The 16,096-nt window shown below is 43.4% G+C and overlaps 1 pseudogene; it reads right to left on the bottom strand.

Moving 5' to 3' along the window:
* Positions 1-12,710: 12,710 nt before the first annotated feature.
* On the bottom strand, positions 12,711-15,576 carry LOC109437607 (Golgi-associated RAB2 interactor protein 6 pseudogene; annotated as a pseudogene).
* Positions 15,577-16,096: the final 520 nt, after the last annotated feature.

Raw genomic sequence — 16,096 nt, 5'->3', positions numbered from 1 at the left:
ATTTCTTCTAGGTTATTTAATTTGGTGGCATATAGTCCTTCGTAGTATTCTTGGATGATCCTTTGTATTTCTGTGGTGTCCATGATAACTTCCCCTTTTTCATTTCTGATTTTGTTAATTAGTGTCTTCTCTCTTTTTATCTTAGTAAGTCTAGCCAAGGGTTTGTCAATTTTGTTAATCTTTCAAAGAATCAGCTCTTTGTCACATTAATTTTTTCTATTGTCTTTTTGTTCTCTATTTCGTTTAGTTCTGCTCTGATTTTTGTTATTTCCTTTCTTCTGCTGACCTTGGGTTTTGCTTGTTCTTCTTTTTCTAGTTCTTTAAGGTGTAACATGAGGTTACTTATTCGGGATTTTTCTTGTTTCTTGAAATAGGCCTGTAATGATATAAATTTCCCTCTTAAAACTGCTTTTGCTGCATCCCCAAAATTTTGGTAGGATGTTTTTCATTGTCATTTGTTTCTATGTATCTTTTGATCTCTCCTCTAATTTCTTCTTTGACCCAGTCATTCTTTAAAAGTATGTTGTTTAATCTCCATGTATTTGTGGTTTTTCCTGATTTCTTTTTGCAGTTGATATCCAATTTCAAAGCCTTGTGATCAGAGAATATGCTTGGTATGATTTCAATCTTCTTAAATTTGCTGAGGCTGATTTTATGTACCAATATATGATCTATCCTTGAGAATGTTCCATGTACACTAGAAAAGAATGTATAGTCTGATGTTTTAGAATGAAGTGCTCTATAAATGTCAATTATGTCCATTTCATCTAATGTGTCATTCAGGGCTGCTATTTTGTTATTTATTTTCTATTGGGATGATCTATCCATAGCTGTCAATGAGGTATTTAAGTCCCCTAGTGTAATTGTGTTTTGGTCAATTTCTCCCTTTAGTTCTGTTAGTAGTTGCTTGGTATATTTTGGTGCTCCCTGATTGGGGGCATAAATATTGATGACTGTTTTCTCTTCTTGTTGTACAGTCCCCTTTACCATTACGAAATGTCCATCTTTGTGTCTTGTTACCTTTTTTACCCTGAAGTCTATTTCATCTGATATCAGTATGGCTACACCTGATTTTCTCTGGATACCATTTGCTTGGAGTGTCAATTTCCACCCTTTCACTTTGAGTCTATGCTTGTCCTTGTAGCTGAGATGTGTCTCTTGGAGACAGCATATGATTTGCTTTAGTTTTTTGATCCAATCTTCTGCTCTGTGCCTTTTTATTGGTGATTTCAGTCCATTTCCATTTAGGGTGATTATTGATATGTGAGGATTTCCTGTCATTCTATCTTTAGTTTCTGGTAAGGCTGTGTCTCCATTGTTTCTTTGCCTTTTTGTTGTTGTCTATTATTTCTGTGTGGTGGTATTCTATGATGTTTCCCTCTGTTTCTTCTTTTATTTCAGTATATATTTCAATTCTGGATTTATTTTGAGTGGTTACCCTTAAGTTTATGGAAAAGAAAGTTTGATATTTAGAGTATTCCATTTTCTTCAGCACGCTTACTTTCTCCATTACCATATTCCGGTTCAGGCCTTTACTTTCCCCCTTTTTATGTTTTGGTTGCCACAAATTGTCCCTGTGATGGTGGTTTAATAGACTCCTTTAGTATTTCTTGTAGTGCAGGTCGTGTATCAGAAAATTCCCTTAGCTTCTGTATGTCTGGAAAGGTCTTTATTCCTCCTTCATATCTAAAGGATATCTTTGCTGGATATATTATTCTTGGCTCATAATTTCTCTCTTTCAATGGTTTGAATATTTGGTTCCACTCCCTCCTGGCGTGTAGAGTTTCTGCTGAAAAATCTGATGATAATGTAATGGGCTTTCTTTTGTAGGTTTCCATCTTCTTTTCCCTGGCTGCCTTTAGGATTCTTTCTTTTTGTTGATTTTAGATAGCTTCAATACAATGTGCCTTGGAGAAGGATGATTGGGATTGAGGTAATTAGGTGTTCTATTTGTTTCTTGGATTCGAGGATCCAGTTCTGTCCACAAGTTTGGGAAGTTCTCATCGACAATTTGTTTGAATATATCCTCTGTTCTCTTCTCTCTTTCTTCTCCTTCTGCTATGCCCATTATTGTTATATTGCTCTTTCTGATGGAGTCAGAAAGTTCTTGTAGAGTTCTTTCATTTCTTTTAAGTCTCAAGTCTCTTTCTTCTTCCATCCGTGTCATTTCCAGGTTTCTATCTTCAATGTCACTGATTCTTTCCTCCATCTGGTCAACTCTACTACCTAAGCTGGCTTTTTCATTCTTAATTTCTTCTATGGAGTTCTTAATCTGCAAAAATTCTATTTGGTTCTTTTTTTAAATTTCAATCTCTTTCATAAAATGCTCGTGGTGTTCTTTGATTGTGTTTCTGAGTTCATTAAACTGCCTGTCTGTGTTTTCTTGCATCTCGTTGAGTTTTTTCAGAACTGCAATCTTGAATTGTCTGTCATTTAAGTCACATATTTCCATATCTTTAAGTTCCTTTTCTGGAGACTTTTCACTTTTTTTCTGAGCTGTCTTGCTGCCTTGGTTATTCATGGCAATTACTGATTTATTATTTCTCTTCCTGGACATCTACAGGAGTGGCTTCTGCAACAGGTTGATAGGAAGAGGTCTTTCTTTTGTTTACCAGTACTTGTTGGTAGAATGTTTTACTTTCTCTCCTACTGCAGCCTTTTTTTCTCTCTCACACAGTATTGCTATGTTTTCTCTGCACTATTCCAGCTTCTCACACAATGGGGGGATTCCCTGGGAGACGGGCTTCTCCTCTGTTAATAGTTCGCCTGGGTCTCAGGGTGCAGTGTCCGTGTGGGTATGCGGAGAGCTTTTGAAGTTCCAAAGCTCTTCCTGCACCTGATTCAGAGCCCATGTGTTTCAGTAGCTCTGTTTACTCCTGCAGGGATCCACCCTGATAGGTGGTAACAGGGCAGAGTGAGTTGTGAGAGGTGTCCCAGAGCATAGTCTGCGACCACAGTTGGGCCTGTTTCCACAGCTCCCTCCCCTTTGCCGGAACTAGTTGGGCTGCAGATCTGTGTGCGGTCCACAGTTCTCAGAACAGCAAATATTCTGTTCTTTTGATCTGACACTGCCACTGTTCTGCCCTAGCACTGGGCGGGTGGGGATGGGGCAAGCTCTGGAAGGGTAGGGAGGGGGCAGCTAGTTTCAGTGCCTAAGGCTTCCATTCTCTGTGGCAGTGAGGGCTTAAACCACCGTTTTCAGCCTTCTTCCCTCAGTCTTTTCTCCAAGGTCTCTGCCGTGAGTGTTGGGTTCAGCCGTGTTATATGCTGCCCCCTCAGCCCTGTGGGCCATCAATGGAACCCTAGCAGTCTGAGTTCTTCCGTCTCCCGCAGCTGCCATAGTTCTGGGATGCAGCGAATTCGGAGCACTGAGCTAGGTCTGCGTCCTGCGCCAGTGCGGCTCTGTCTCTTCCCCTCTCCCTTCTCTCCTCCCCCTCTCACGCGATTTGCCCACCTTTAAGTGAATTCAGTAGTGGGCCTCTCATCTTGCCTGTCTCCTGTGCAGGGAGTACTTTGTGGAGTTATAGTTGTTCCATTAGTTGTAAATTCCAGGGGAGATTTACAGAGGCTCACCTCACGCCGCCATTTTGATGACGTCTCTACATGAGACTGTTTTAAACAAGAGATTTTAAAAATGAATACTGAGCAATTCTACCAAAAAAGGTCTGAAAATATTCATTTGTAAAGATATATGTACTCTTATGCTCACTGCAGCATTTTCCGCAGTGGCCAAGATGTGGAAAAAACGAAAGTGTCTTTTGATGGATGCTTGGATAAAGAAGATGTGTTTCATGTATACAATGGAATATTACTCAGGCATAAGAAAAATAAGCAATGCTGCCATTTACAACAACATGGATGGATCTTGAAATTATCATGCCAAGTGAAATATTCAGAAAAAGTCGAGAACCATATGACTTCATTCATTTGTGGGATATAAATCTGACAGCAACAAAGTAACAAGACGAACAAAGAAGTAAATACTCATAGACACAGACAACAGTTTAGTGATTAACATAGGGTAAGAGGGACAGCGTAGAGATGGTAAAGGAGGTCAAATATATGGTGATGAAAGACCTGACTCTGGCTGGTGAACACACAATGCAATATATACATGATGAATTAAGAAATATACACTTGAAACTCATATGATTTTACTATCCGATCTCAGCCCATTAAATTTAATAAAAATTTTAAAAAAATGAATACAACTAATGAACTTGTTTCAACATAACTTAGGTTGCATTACCTTTCAACTATTTGAGAGAACAGTGAAAGTATCTTAATTCACTATAAGAGAGGAAATCACACCAAAGTAAGTGCTTAGTTGAACATGAAGTGTAGTCCATTATTGTCACTATGAATTACATATTTCACAGAAGACAAACACTCCGGAAAGAAACAAGTAATTTCAGAAGTTCTTTTGGCAGAAGAAGGTAGTTTAAATACATAAATAATGAGAAGTTCTTGTCAGGTACGTCATTACTTTTGGACCATTAACTACTCATTCCATGTTCCAAGCATTGCGGTAGCCTATCCTAATGAAACTAGGCACAGAGAGCCACAGTGCTCACAGCCTCTTTCCAATCTCTCTTTTCTGTGGGTGTATTAACTTCTTACATTCTCTATTTCTCTGCTTTAAAATACTAGCTCTCCTTATTTTTTTGGGAAAAAAAAGCTTAATACTTGTGTTCATATATTCTCAGTTTGCACCCCCTTAGGTCCTAGCAGGGCTTCCTGGGCCTCTAGAAACATCCACAGTGCTCAAACCACTGCTGGGCAACATAACATTAGAATTGTCACCCAGAAAAAAACAAACATTACAATTATTTTATTTTACTCTACTGTTGCTGTGTCCAGTGCAACAAGGGCAGTGAGAGAACAAGAAGGGGTGGTGAAGGGTAAAGAAAGAAACAGAAGTCAAAAGATTTATGCACTAGGTGCCAAGGGTCTCACATCCTCAAAGGACTGAGAGCCCCGAATCAGGCCACCTTGTGGCTTTTATTGATGTACACACAAGGAAGTAAGATTGTTTTCTCCACGGTCTGTGAATTTCATACATTATACTAAGAAACTGATTCAAACCAATCACCCTTGCCTGCAGACAGTGGAACCGTAAGTCTCAGGATGTATATACCTCCCCAAGGGACAAAACCTTTATGCAGAACTTACTGATATGAATAGATGGAGAACTGATGTTATCACATCATTGAATCTCTTCCCAAGCAGGTTGTGGGAAGGAATATAGCCACAGAGGCAGAAGCTCTCCTTAGCCAGGGGAAGGTGGGGGTCATTGCCCACCTCTATCAACCCCGTGAGTTCTCCGGATGGCCCGTATGCGACTGTGCCTGTCTTAGGTTGTTTCCCCCTTGAGGAATCTTACCCCTCATTGACTAACCAGCTATCCTTTGGGGCCAAACAGGGAGACATAGGCGTAAGCACAAAGGTGAAGCAAGATCCCTGATAGGATCAGTCTCACAGACTCTCCTTTCTTTAGGGGTAGGTATGAGGGGACAGACGGGTAGGCTGCTGCATGACAACATACTGTCGTGCCATCAATAAAGCTGGGAAATGTCATGATGACTGAATGGAAGTGAGCATGCCATCTCTGAAGAAGAACTCTGCAGTACAGGGTGAGCTTGGGGATCAGAAGGGGTTACCAGCTGAGATGGTTCCTGGCTACACTTTCCTCCTTTGCCATCACCAGCCTGATGTGATGCAGACCGCACGTCACCATCCCTGCACAGCACAGCTCCTTGCAACTCCCACACTAAATGATATATCCTCTTTTTATTTGAACATGAATCACCCTCCCTGTTGTAACTGGCAGGTGAGTTTCATTTCCTAGAAGACAGAGGTTTTAGAAGAGGACATTAGTGGTCACTGTCTGTGAGTTTCATTTCCTAGAAGACAGAGGTTTTAGAAGAGGACATTAGTGGTCACTGTCTTATTAGTGTGTGCATTTCCAGGGCCACCTAAGTAGGTTTCAGGTAAGTGTGTTTCAATTAGCTCAGATCTCCCCAGAACAGACAGTATCATCTTTGTGCAAGTCATTTTTCTGTCACCATTCAGAAAGTTGCACAAACAATATCTGCCTTCATTTAAAGGAAATCGTCACAATAATGCGAAACTCCATATATTAGATGGGGGGTGGGGATAAGAACAGAGAGAGAAGTGGGAGAGGGAGAAGAATTCAATAAAATTTAAAATATATTCTACTCTACAAATGCAACTGAAGCACTATACTTTCAAAATCAGTCATATTCATTTAAATTTTAAAAATATGTTTGATGCGTGAGTACTTCAGATTCCTCACATTTGTATGTACCGGTACTCTAGGAGGAATTTGTTTCTGCACCAAAATGGAAAAAGTTTACCCATTCTATATATGATTTATGCATGTTTGTATTTTCTCAAAGCACTCTAGTAAGACTCATATGAAACACAACAAGGTAAAATCATCTTGTAACTGTTACAAGTTTTAAGATGCATCCAACTATTTGTCAACAGGATACCAGATTTTTTTTGTGTATAAAAGATATTAGAAGTATTTTCTTCAAACTCCTTATATAAAGATCATGACAATGGAGGAAAATAAGTCACATGTGATATTTAAAGTTAAAAAGAAGTAAAATCCAGGTTTAATGAAATTCAGGTGTTCAGTCATCATATCAATAATTTAATAGGTATTTTTAGTCTTGCTATGTGCATGGATAATTAACAGATGTTCATAAAACCCAATAAAGAAAGCCATCTATCGATAGAGATAAATGTCCAAAAAAGACATGGATAACAGCCATGAATGAACCATCAATGAAAACTGAGTTTCGTAAATAATCTTTTGTTTTCTGGGTTTTTGATTGATAACACCACTACATTTTATTTGCATGTATATTCATTTAAACTTTTTTCTATGAATATTTACACATATATTATAACGCAAATGCATAATTCTATTTTTATTGTAGTAAAATACACAAACTATATAACTAAATTTCTTTCCTTTTTGAGGGTGCAAATCAGTTAAATTAAGTACATTCACATTTGGTACAGCCATCACTCTGTCCGTTTCCTGAGCTTAGCTGTTACCCCAAACTGACTCTCGGTACCATTAAAACACTAACTGCAAACTCACTGCTCAGCACCTGGCATAGTGCATCGCATATGTCATGTGCTCAATAAAGTTTAAATATTAAAAGATGCCATTGTTAATATAACACAGTGATAGGGAAACATTAAAAGCCTGACTCATTCCACTTGCCTCCTGTATGAATTCATCACAATGAAATCACTAGTAATGTTCACCCTTGAGAATGTCAGGGGTTGGTACCACCCTACCTTCCTCCAGCAATGGAATCTTGGTTGCTACCTGGTGGGTGAGCAGTCCAATTTCAAAGTTCTGCTTTGAGGATATGACTCCCAAGACCATTTTGGGAACATGGAACTGAATCCCACAGGGAACTGTTGGAGCCACTGGAAAACACGTACCTCAGGGTTATCCCACTAGAGGCCAGGCCGTTCTCGTCAGTCACTAGTGAGAGCTGGGCCAGTGGCTGATGGAATATGTTAGTTCTAGTCGGCTACACAGCTGGGTGCTAGGGGCTAGCATGCACTCAGGCCAGAAGTACAAGCATTGGAGTGAAGGGAAACTGGTGTATGCTGACGTGCTAAGAACAAGGGGATTCAATGGTGTGTACTAGGTCCTATAACTACAATGTATGTTAAAAAACAGTTCACAAATTTCGAACATAGAAGCCACACGTTTCTCACTTGTGTAATTCCAATCATCCGCAGAAGCAGTCCTAATCATTTAGATGTAATTCTTCAGAGAATAGGAAAAGGCAAGCTGTTTCTTTATTTCATTATATTAGACTAATATACCCTTCTGGTCAAAACCAAATAAGGAGAGTTCAACAGGAGAATATGAGAGCGTAACATGGTATGATAATTAGAATTAAAATTTATAAAATTAAAAGTGATTGAAAAGATTATACATGTCATCTAGATGGCTACATAGAAGAAATGCAATTTGACTAATGTTTAATTAATACAAGATGTAATTCACCACTTGATCAGGAAAGGAGAGAGTAAAACATTCCCTCAAAAAAGGGAAAACGAATCTGTACATTTCAATCAACACTTACTACAAAGTGTCTTTGAAATTATGAAAAGGAACATTTTCTGATTGCTACACTCAATGATTAAATGGGAACACAAACAGAAACCCACTGTTTCCATTTACATCTGCCATGTTGTCCTTGGTTCCAGCAGGATTACCTGGGATTGCCTGTGGCAATGATAGAAACACAAAACCAAAGCAAAAGAAATCAAAGGAAAAATTGCAACAAAATAAACAAGCTGACCTGCACATGCTTTTCAACACTGCATCAGGTCTACTAACCTGCACTTGGCCAAGCAAGACCAAAGGCTTAGAGCAGAGAAGCGAAGAGGCCCCCACAGTGCGAGGGTGCTACCACAATGTCAGAAAAAGGGTGTAGACTAAGCATCAATGCAATTACCAGTGGTAGTAAATCAATGTTCTTGTAAATCAACTCTTCGCGAATTGAAAGGAATCACCTTCCTGAACTCTGGAAAAATGACAAATAAAAAGATAATTATGGAGGCAGCACAGCAGAAGGGAGACACAGGATGGATGGCAGCCAAGACTGTCTCATAATTCTTATTGACACTTTGTGCACTCAGATACGCAACACAACCATGCATCCAGAGTGGGCCAAAGCATCAATGGTTCTTTCTCAATTAAAAACATGTAGTGCTCTGTGATTCCTTTATTTCTGGCATAAAATATAACTTCTAATCATTATCAGGCTATTATGTTTTAGCCGTTCAACACTCTGACAATTGGCTTACAACTTTATCCCGAATATAGTTTCTTAATTATTCTAGTTTTGACATACGAAGCATATTTCTCTTGTTGAAAAACATTAGTGTGACACACACACACACACACACCAAAAAAAAAACACAGTAAAATGCAAATAACCAACCTCAGACTTTAAACAAATGTAATATTGCTAAATGCCCAGAGATATTTAAAAGAAAATGTGGAAGAACATGAAAATGTTCATGTTAATAAAACTGAGACTTGAAATGAAATGAGTGATTCCCTTGCAAAATGGATAAGAACTGGTTCAACAAATATACATTAATTTGTTTTGTGTCTTTACAAAATTTGCAAGAGAAAAACTCACATCCTGATGGCCCCCACTTGAACTCTAAGAATATTTAGGAAGAAATTATATACCTATTAGAGAAGCTCTTTTTATAGAGTAGAAGAAGGAACCCTTTCCTATTCGTTTTATGATCCCCCAATCCACATTTGCTTTTGAGTTGTAAGAGTTCCTTGCACCTGTGATTGCAAATTATTTTCTCTGGTTCCAGACGTTGCCTTTACACTCTGTTGTGTGTTTCCTTTGCTGGGCAGACACTCTTTTAGTTGGACGCATTCCACTTGTCTATTTTTTATTTTGGTGTGTGGAGTTAGGGGTTACGACCAAAAAGTAATTGCCCGGAACAGTATCAACAAACTAACACAAGCGGCTCAAAGGTCCCTCCAAATACTAAAACTACAACTACCTTACGATTCAACTACAATCCCACTGTGGAATATAAATAAATAAAATCAGAATCTCAAAGAGATATGTGCACACTCCTGTTCATGCAGCTTTACTCACAATAACCAAGATGTAGAAACAACCTAAATGGGCAACTAAATTAAAGAAATTATTTATATATAGCAATTATATAAAAATACAGAGGTGCCAAAAAGTGAATACACATTTTAAGAAAGAAAAACTGTATTAAAATGGTAATACTCTTATTTTCCTCATCAACATTTATTTTCATATTTTTAAATATTAATAAACACGATAAAAATAAAAATTAAGAGAAATACAAAAATTGTAATACTCAATATATACTGATAATAAAAGATGAATACAAATCATGTTTGACTATTGGAATCACAAGACATGCTCAAAGTGGTTACCATCCACGTCCAAACACCTGTGATTACAGCAAACTACTGCTTGAGCAACGTTCACCAAAGTGTGCACTTATATACATAGTTTGGCACCCCTAGTACATATATGTAAATTAGATACATGATTTAATATTTTATTTTTCATATTTTATAAATTGTTTCACTATATGCAATTTTATACATAAAATTATGCACACTTTTTAATAAAATTATATATAATTGTAATAAATAACAACATTGTTATTTGTAATTGTTCTATATACATAAGTATATAAAATATGCATTTGAAAAGAATGAAATCTGACATTTCTGACAACATGCGTGAACCTGGATAACATTACTCTAAGTGAATCAAGCCAGACAGAGGAAAAATTCTTCATTACCTCATATATATATTTAATTAAGGTAACTGGGTGGACGATGCTGAGTAAAGTAACATAGTTTTCAAGTGTACAATTCTGTAATATGTCATGTACACATCACATTGTGTGTTCACCACTTAGAGTCAGTTGTCCTTCCATCACAGTGTATATATATATATATATATATATATATATATATATATATATATATATATTTTTTGAATTTAAGTTTACTGCAGTGACAATTGTTAGTACAATTACAAGGACTTCAGGTGTACAATTCTGTAATACCTCATCTATATATCCCATTGTGTGTTCACCACCCAGAGTCAATCCTCCTTCCATCACCATATATTTCATAATATTTTATTGCATACTAGAAATTTGGGCAAACTCTAGTTTTTTGGGGGAGAGAGGTGCAGCTTTTCCATACGAATGAAGGAATGTTTTAAGAGTGGACCTGATTTTGCCTTTACATTAGCCATTGACAGAATCAACTGTCCAGTGTGGCAAAGAGCACAGGTTAAGCACTAGTAAGACGCAGGAACAACCCCTTTCTGCTCTCTCATTACTCTGTGTGTCTCTGTACAAGTGCCCATGCACTCGGAAGCCCCAGTTCCTTCTCTGTAAAACTGAGAGGAATGAGACAGACCCTGCTGGAGCTGACAGTCAGAGGAGCGTGCAGTGTAAGCTCAAGGGGCTGAGGCACGACCTCTGAGCCTGTCCCTGTCCTGTCACAGCTCAAGGCCAGGTCGCATCCAGTTCCCACTCCTCCGTTCTTGTCACAGTGTCCTCTTCCTGTGCTCCAAATGACCTAATTTTGTGACACTCTGGCGCAGCAAGTAAAAATGTGGGGTAAAGGAGCAGAGTTTGCAACCCTTCAGCAGGACTGTGAGGTCCTTGAGGGGCTGGTGTCACTCATCCTAGCTCATCACACACACCTGGATACAGGAAGAAGAAAGAACAAAGTGAAGCCGACAGAATGGAAGTGGCAGGTCCTACCCACCTAGAGCCCATCTGGGTGTGGCTGAGGCTGGAGCGTCCCTTCTCCCTTTGGTGTTCCCGAGTGGTTCCGTGGGATCTTAGGACTGACTTGTCCTCTAGCTTCTGACCCGAATGGGAAGGCCTCCTGGTGGGGGCGTCCTCCTTCTTCCGCTTCCTCAGGGCTTCAGCCTGGGGCTGGGCGGCTCTCCGGCCTGCACCCTGTTCTCCCGTGTTGTCTTGTCTGGACAAGACTGAGACACAGGGTCCCGCTCCTGCACCTTCTGAGGTGTCTCTACCATGTGTGTTGGTCATGTCCCGTCCTACCACCACACTGCTGCTGCCTCGAGGTGTCACTGCCGCCCCTGTGGGTGTCTGGTGGTCAGACTCCATGGTTGCGGAGCTCATGACAGACTCTTTGTCCCTAAGCACACTATTTGTGCCAGACGCGATTGTTTGGACACCGTCCCCAGCGGCGTGAGCAGGAGAGGTGGCCTCAGACACCTCCGTGTCCATGGGAAGGCTCCGGATGCTCACTTCATCCTGCTGCCCCTCTCCAGGGACCTCCATGGCCTGTCCGATTGGGGACATACGGAAGTAGAGAAGAAAATCAGTGAGACTGAAAGGACTGTCACCTCCTCAAGAGCCTATCTTAGAACCTCGGCAGTCACCAAATCCAGTCTCCCAGTGTATGCGGGATCCCCTAACTCCCCACCAGGGTCCCTGCAACTCTAGGGGTACAGGCGCAGGGACAGGGAGAGCTCTGGTGGGGTCTACCAATGAGCACCTCACACATTTTCTCACACCATCCTCTCAGCATTTCTGCAGAACAGATTCTAAAGGGAGATGGTGGCTAGGAGCTGTGTCCTTTCCTGACAGCTACACACTGACAGCTACAAACAAATTGTGCACCTGTCTGCCGAGCTCGCTGCCATGTCCCAGATTTACACAAGAGTCAGTTCATGGCCCATATAAAGCAAGGATGTTTTCAATTAGAAACATCCCTCAACACCCGAGGCCGCCTGAGGTCCAGAGTGACATGGAAGTGTTCCAGAATAGGCTGCACGGTCAGTGCCCTAATGTAAACGGCGCAACCCCTGTGATGAGATGAGGGTTGGTGACGTCTATGGGACCTGGGACTTCCAGAAGCCCCTGGGACCTCTCCAGTGTGCTCATGTGGCCTGCGCTCCTGAATGCCATGTGTTCACTGGTCTGCCCGGGGGAGCAGCAGGGAGAGCCGGCAGCTGCTTTCCCTCAGGGCTCTGGTCCCGGCTCTGAGAGCCTCTGCAAAGGCTTACCTCTGGGCTGCTCTTGTCCTGTGCCTCCAACACAGGTAAGTCCATCATATTTCAGGCCGGTTCTGCCTACATACCACTGTATGCCTCCACTGGCGGTCTCAGGAGGAAAATCAGGTCCTCCCACTGTGCAAACACATCCTCTCTTGCATCTGCAGGGGGGCACAGTTGTAGGTAGAAAGAGCGGTCAGTGGCAAGCTTCACCTGGAGATGCCTTTTCTCATGACTGAAGATGGATAATGTGATAAACTTCAGTGGGAGCAACCTGCAGAGAGCAAAGCGTCGGGAGGTCCGGTCGGCATATCGGGAAGAAAAGGCCCTGGTCTCCTGCCCAGCCCAGAGTCCACTCTGCCTCATGGTGGATTTACCACATCCTGACCCCTGACCTCAGGGCTCACTAGCCCCTCCTCACCCACAGCAGCAGCCCTCCACGGGGGTATATGCGGTAGCTCATCCTGCCTCTGGATAAAACCTCTGGCTCTGGATCACATACCACAAATGGCAGGTGAGACCCCTCATTCTGTCACGTGAGACCGTCCTACTGTATTGGCCCAGCTATCTTTCTGCCCTATTCCGGCAGATTCCTCACATACCCAATGGCCACTCTCCCCACAAGGCTAGCTGCACCCACTACTGTGTCTGAAGCCCCCTCTCCTGGACCCACAGCACAAAATCGCTGGTCAGGGTGGAAGCCCCTCTTGTTCCAGGGGGGACAGCAGGGTAAAGCATGCACTTCGAGGCCTTGCCCCGTCTGCACCCTTCTCACAGGGAAGGACGAGAATGGGTCTCACCTGGTCAGCTCCAGGCTCTTGGCCGACTTGTGGCCCTTCCCGTTGGTGCCTCGGTCAAGTCTGGCACTGACTGCGTGGCCGCCAGCGGGTCGTGCCAGCAGCATGACATCAGGTATTGGGAGGCCGGGGCTGCTGAATGTGATGCCCACGGTCACCATTTGCACACTGTTGTGTACGTCGACCACGTATCCTCTTTTGCTGACCTGTGGTTGGAAGAAGGAGGAAAGCGGCTCGGTTTCCATTGCATTTCATAGGTCCCCCTCGCTGTGGAAGGAACTACAGTGTCCAGCACGGCTCTCGGCGTGCAGCCAAATCGGGAAGGGCGGTAGTGTTCCCACGGGCTCGCGGGAGGCATGGAGCACGGCAAGAGCGCCCTCTCACGTCTCCTCTCCTGTCTGAGCTCGCAGAGGAGCCGAGATCCACTTCCTGCGCTTCGCCCCTGGGCAGAGGGCTGGTGATGACGGTCCCCGCAGGACAGGCCGTACAGCCTGAGCACCAGCAGGTCCGACTGAACGCGCATCTATGTACCCCACGCACACAGAGACTAGGCCCTGAGGGGATCATCACCACATTGCCCTAGCTAGGGCTGGATTCAACCCAAGGGCCGAGTGCGGGGGTCTGGGCAAACATTTAGAGTTCCCGAAAACGGACATTATTATAAAATAAAAACTGTTGTTTGACCTCAAAATGGCTGATGGAAGACACAATGAAACGTGCCGGGATTATTCCAGACTACAGAAGGAGAGAGTTATGACATCTAAATGTGATACATGACCCTAGGCTGGCAAGAACAGTTATTAAGAACATGAATGGACAGCTGAGAAAATCGGAACCCGTATTGTACATTGCAGCATTGTATCAGTGGCAGATGCCCCGACACGGGGACCTGGTTACGTAAACAAATGTCCAAATGCTTAGGCGACACATGGAGACTTGAAGGGTAGAGAGGCCAGCGCTAGCCACCACACCTTATCTCCTGTGGTTCAGCAAGAAGGACAGTCTGTGCCCTGCCTGTTCTCTGTGTGCTTCTCAGTCCAGCTCACACCTCATAATACATCACAAGCCTGCTGCCCGCACTGCTCCCAGTCATCACATGACAACATTGGGACCCAGGCGACACTGGTCCCTAAACTCTCCAGGTGACTCCAAGGAACTCCCAGGCTGAGAACCAGCGACAGATACAACGTCGCGGAGATCCCAGGTGATGCACAGGTGTCCCCGCTCCCTGACTCTTCCCTCTCTCACACTTACAATGAGGGGGTTCTTCCCACCCAGAGTCTGGTTCATATACAGAAAGCAGTACAAGTGCAAACGCCTGGAGTTGGAAGCTAGGCCTCAGCCACTCTGAGGTCTGGGGCAGTCACTTCACTCTCTGGAACGCAGTGTGCTCCCCATTGGAAGGGGGATGTTTGTCCTCACTACATAATGAGGTTGTTGTGAGGCTCCCAGGAAATGGACACAAGGGCGTCCTATCCCAGAGCGCACCACACAAATATCAGGACACCTGGAGCCTCAATTCCTACAAAACACAGCCTGTGACATGAGCAAGCTGCACAGCGCACGTGCAGTGTAAAGACACCACATCCGAAGTCCCCTCAGTGAAACAAGATGGCACTGCGACTCCAAGAGTCATAACACGTTTAATAGATAGATACATACATGTTAAAGGACAAAGACTGCATGGGGACAATAATGACGACATTGGGGACAGTGGTAACTGGGGAGAAAGGAAAATGCCCCCAGGGAAGTGCACTCAAGGAGAGTAAACCACATTCATTTTCTTCCTTTAAAAAATATTCCCTCTAAAGCAAATATGGCAGAGCAATCACCTGATGGAACCGGTGTGTAAATCAGTAAATGGGAAAGGAAAGGAACAATGGCCTTGTTTCCTTCAGCTCGTGGAGATGTCAGTGAAGACATCCTTGCACTCAGCACCTAATGGGTCTTGGGTCCACTTTGGGGTGGGATCAAAGGGGAGCAGTACTGACCTGGATGAAGTCGCTCTCGAACACCGGCATATGCTTGAACATGGCAAACTCTCCCTTGCACAGCTGCCTCTGCAGCTTCCCCAAGGAGTTCCTGAACATGTGCAACATAGGGCTGCTCCACGCGCTGAGACTCGCCAGCATCCTCTTGCTGCCCATGGCTGCCTGTCATTAACCGGCGGAAAGAGAAGGAAAGCACGTTGTCTCCTTCGGAACAGAGCAGGGACCCGGCACAGACCTGGCCAGCATGTTGCCCTGCAGTGATGGACAGACCTGGCCCTGGCCCCTAGCTTCCTGCAGGCAGGGCCCCTGAGTGAGCTAGAGGGAGGTGCCCCTTCTCAGGGCTCCAGGGGACAGCAGTGGGACACCGGCCCACACAGCTTGAGATGCAGACAGCCAGTCGCTGGACCCCACCCTCAGCCTCTGCCTTCCTGAGTCACAGGCCAGGGGCCATTCCAACCTGCCCCAGAGTCCCCACTCCATAGGGATCCCCTCACCTGCACGTCCTCTCCTCAACGCCACCTGAGTCTGACCTCGGCCCCCCTTTAAGCTTCTGCTGCCCATTGTGGCCCACAGCCATCACCAAGCACTTTGTGCTCATCACCACAGCAGCTCCTGCAGAAAGGGAGACCAGATACCGGAAATCAGCCTTTTCCATGACTGCACAGAGTCCAAGGTA

This window comes from Rhinolophus sinicus, chromosome 5, assembly GCF_057876585.1.
Source record: "Rhinolophus sinicus isolate RSI-liver-muscle chromosome 5, RSI-T2T, whole genome shotgun sequence".
Taxonomy (NCBI): Eukaryota; Metazoa; Chordata; class Mammalia; order Chiroptera; family Rhinolophidae; genus Rhinolophus; species Rhinolophus sinicus.
Note: the sequence above shows the minus strand (reverse complement) of the source record. Positions and strands in the feature narration are given on the sequence as shown.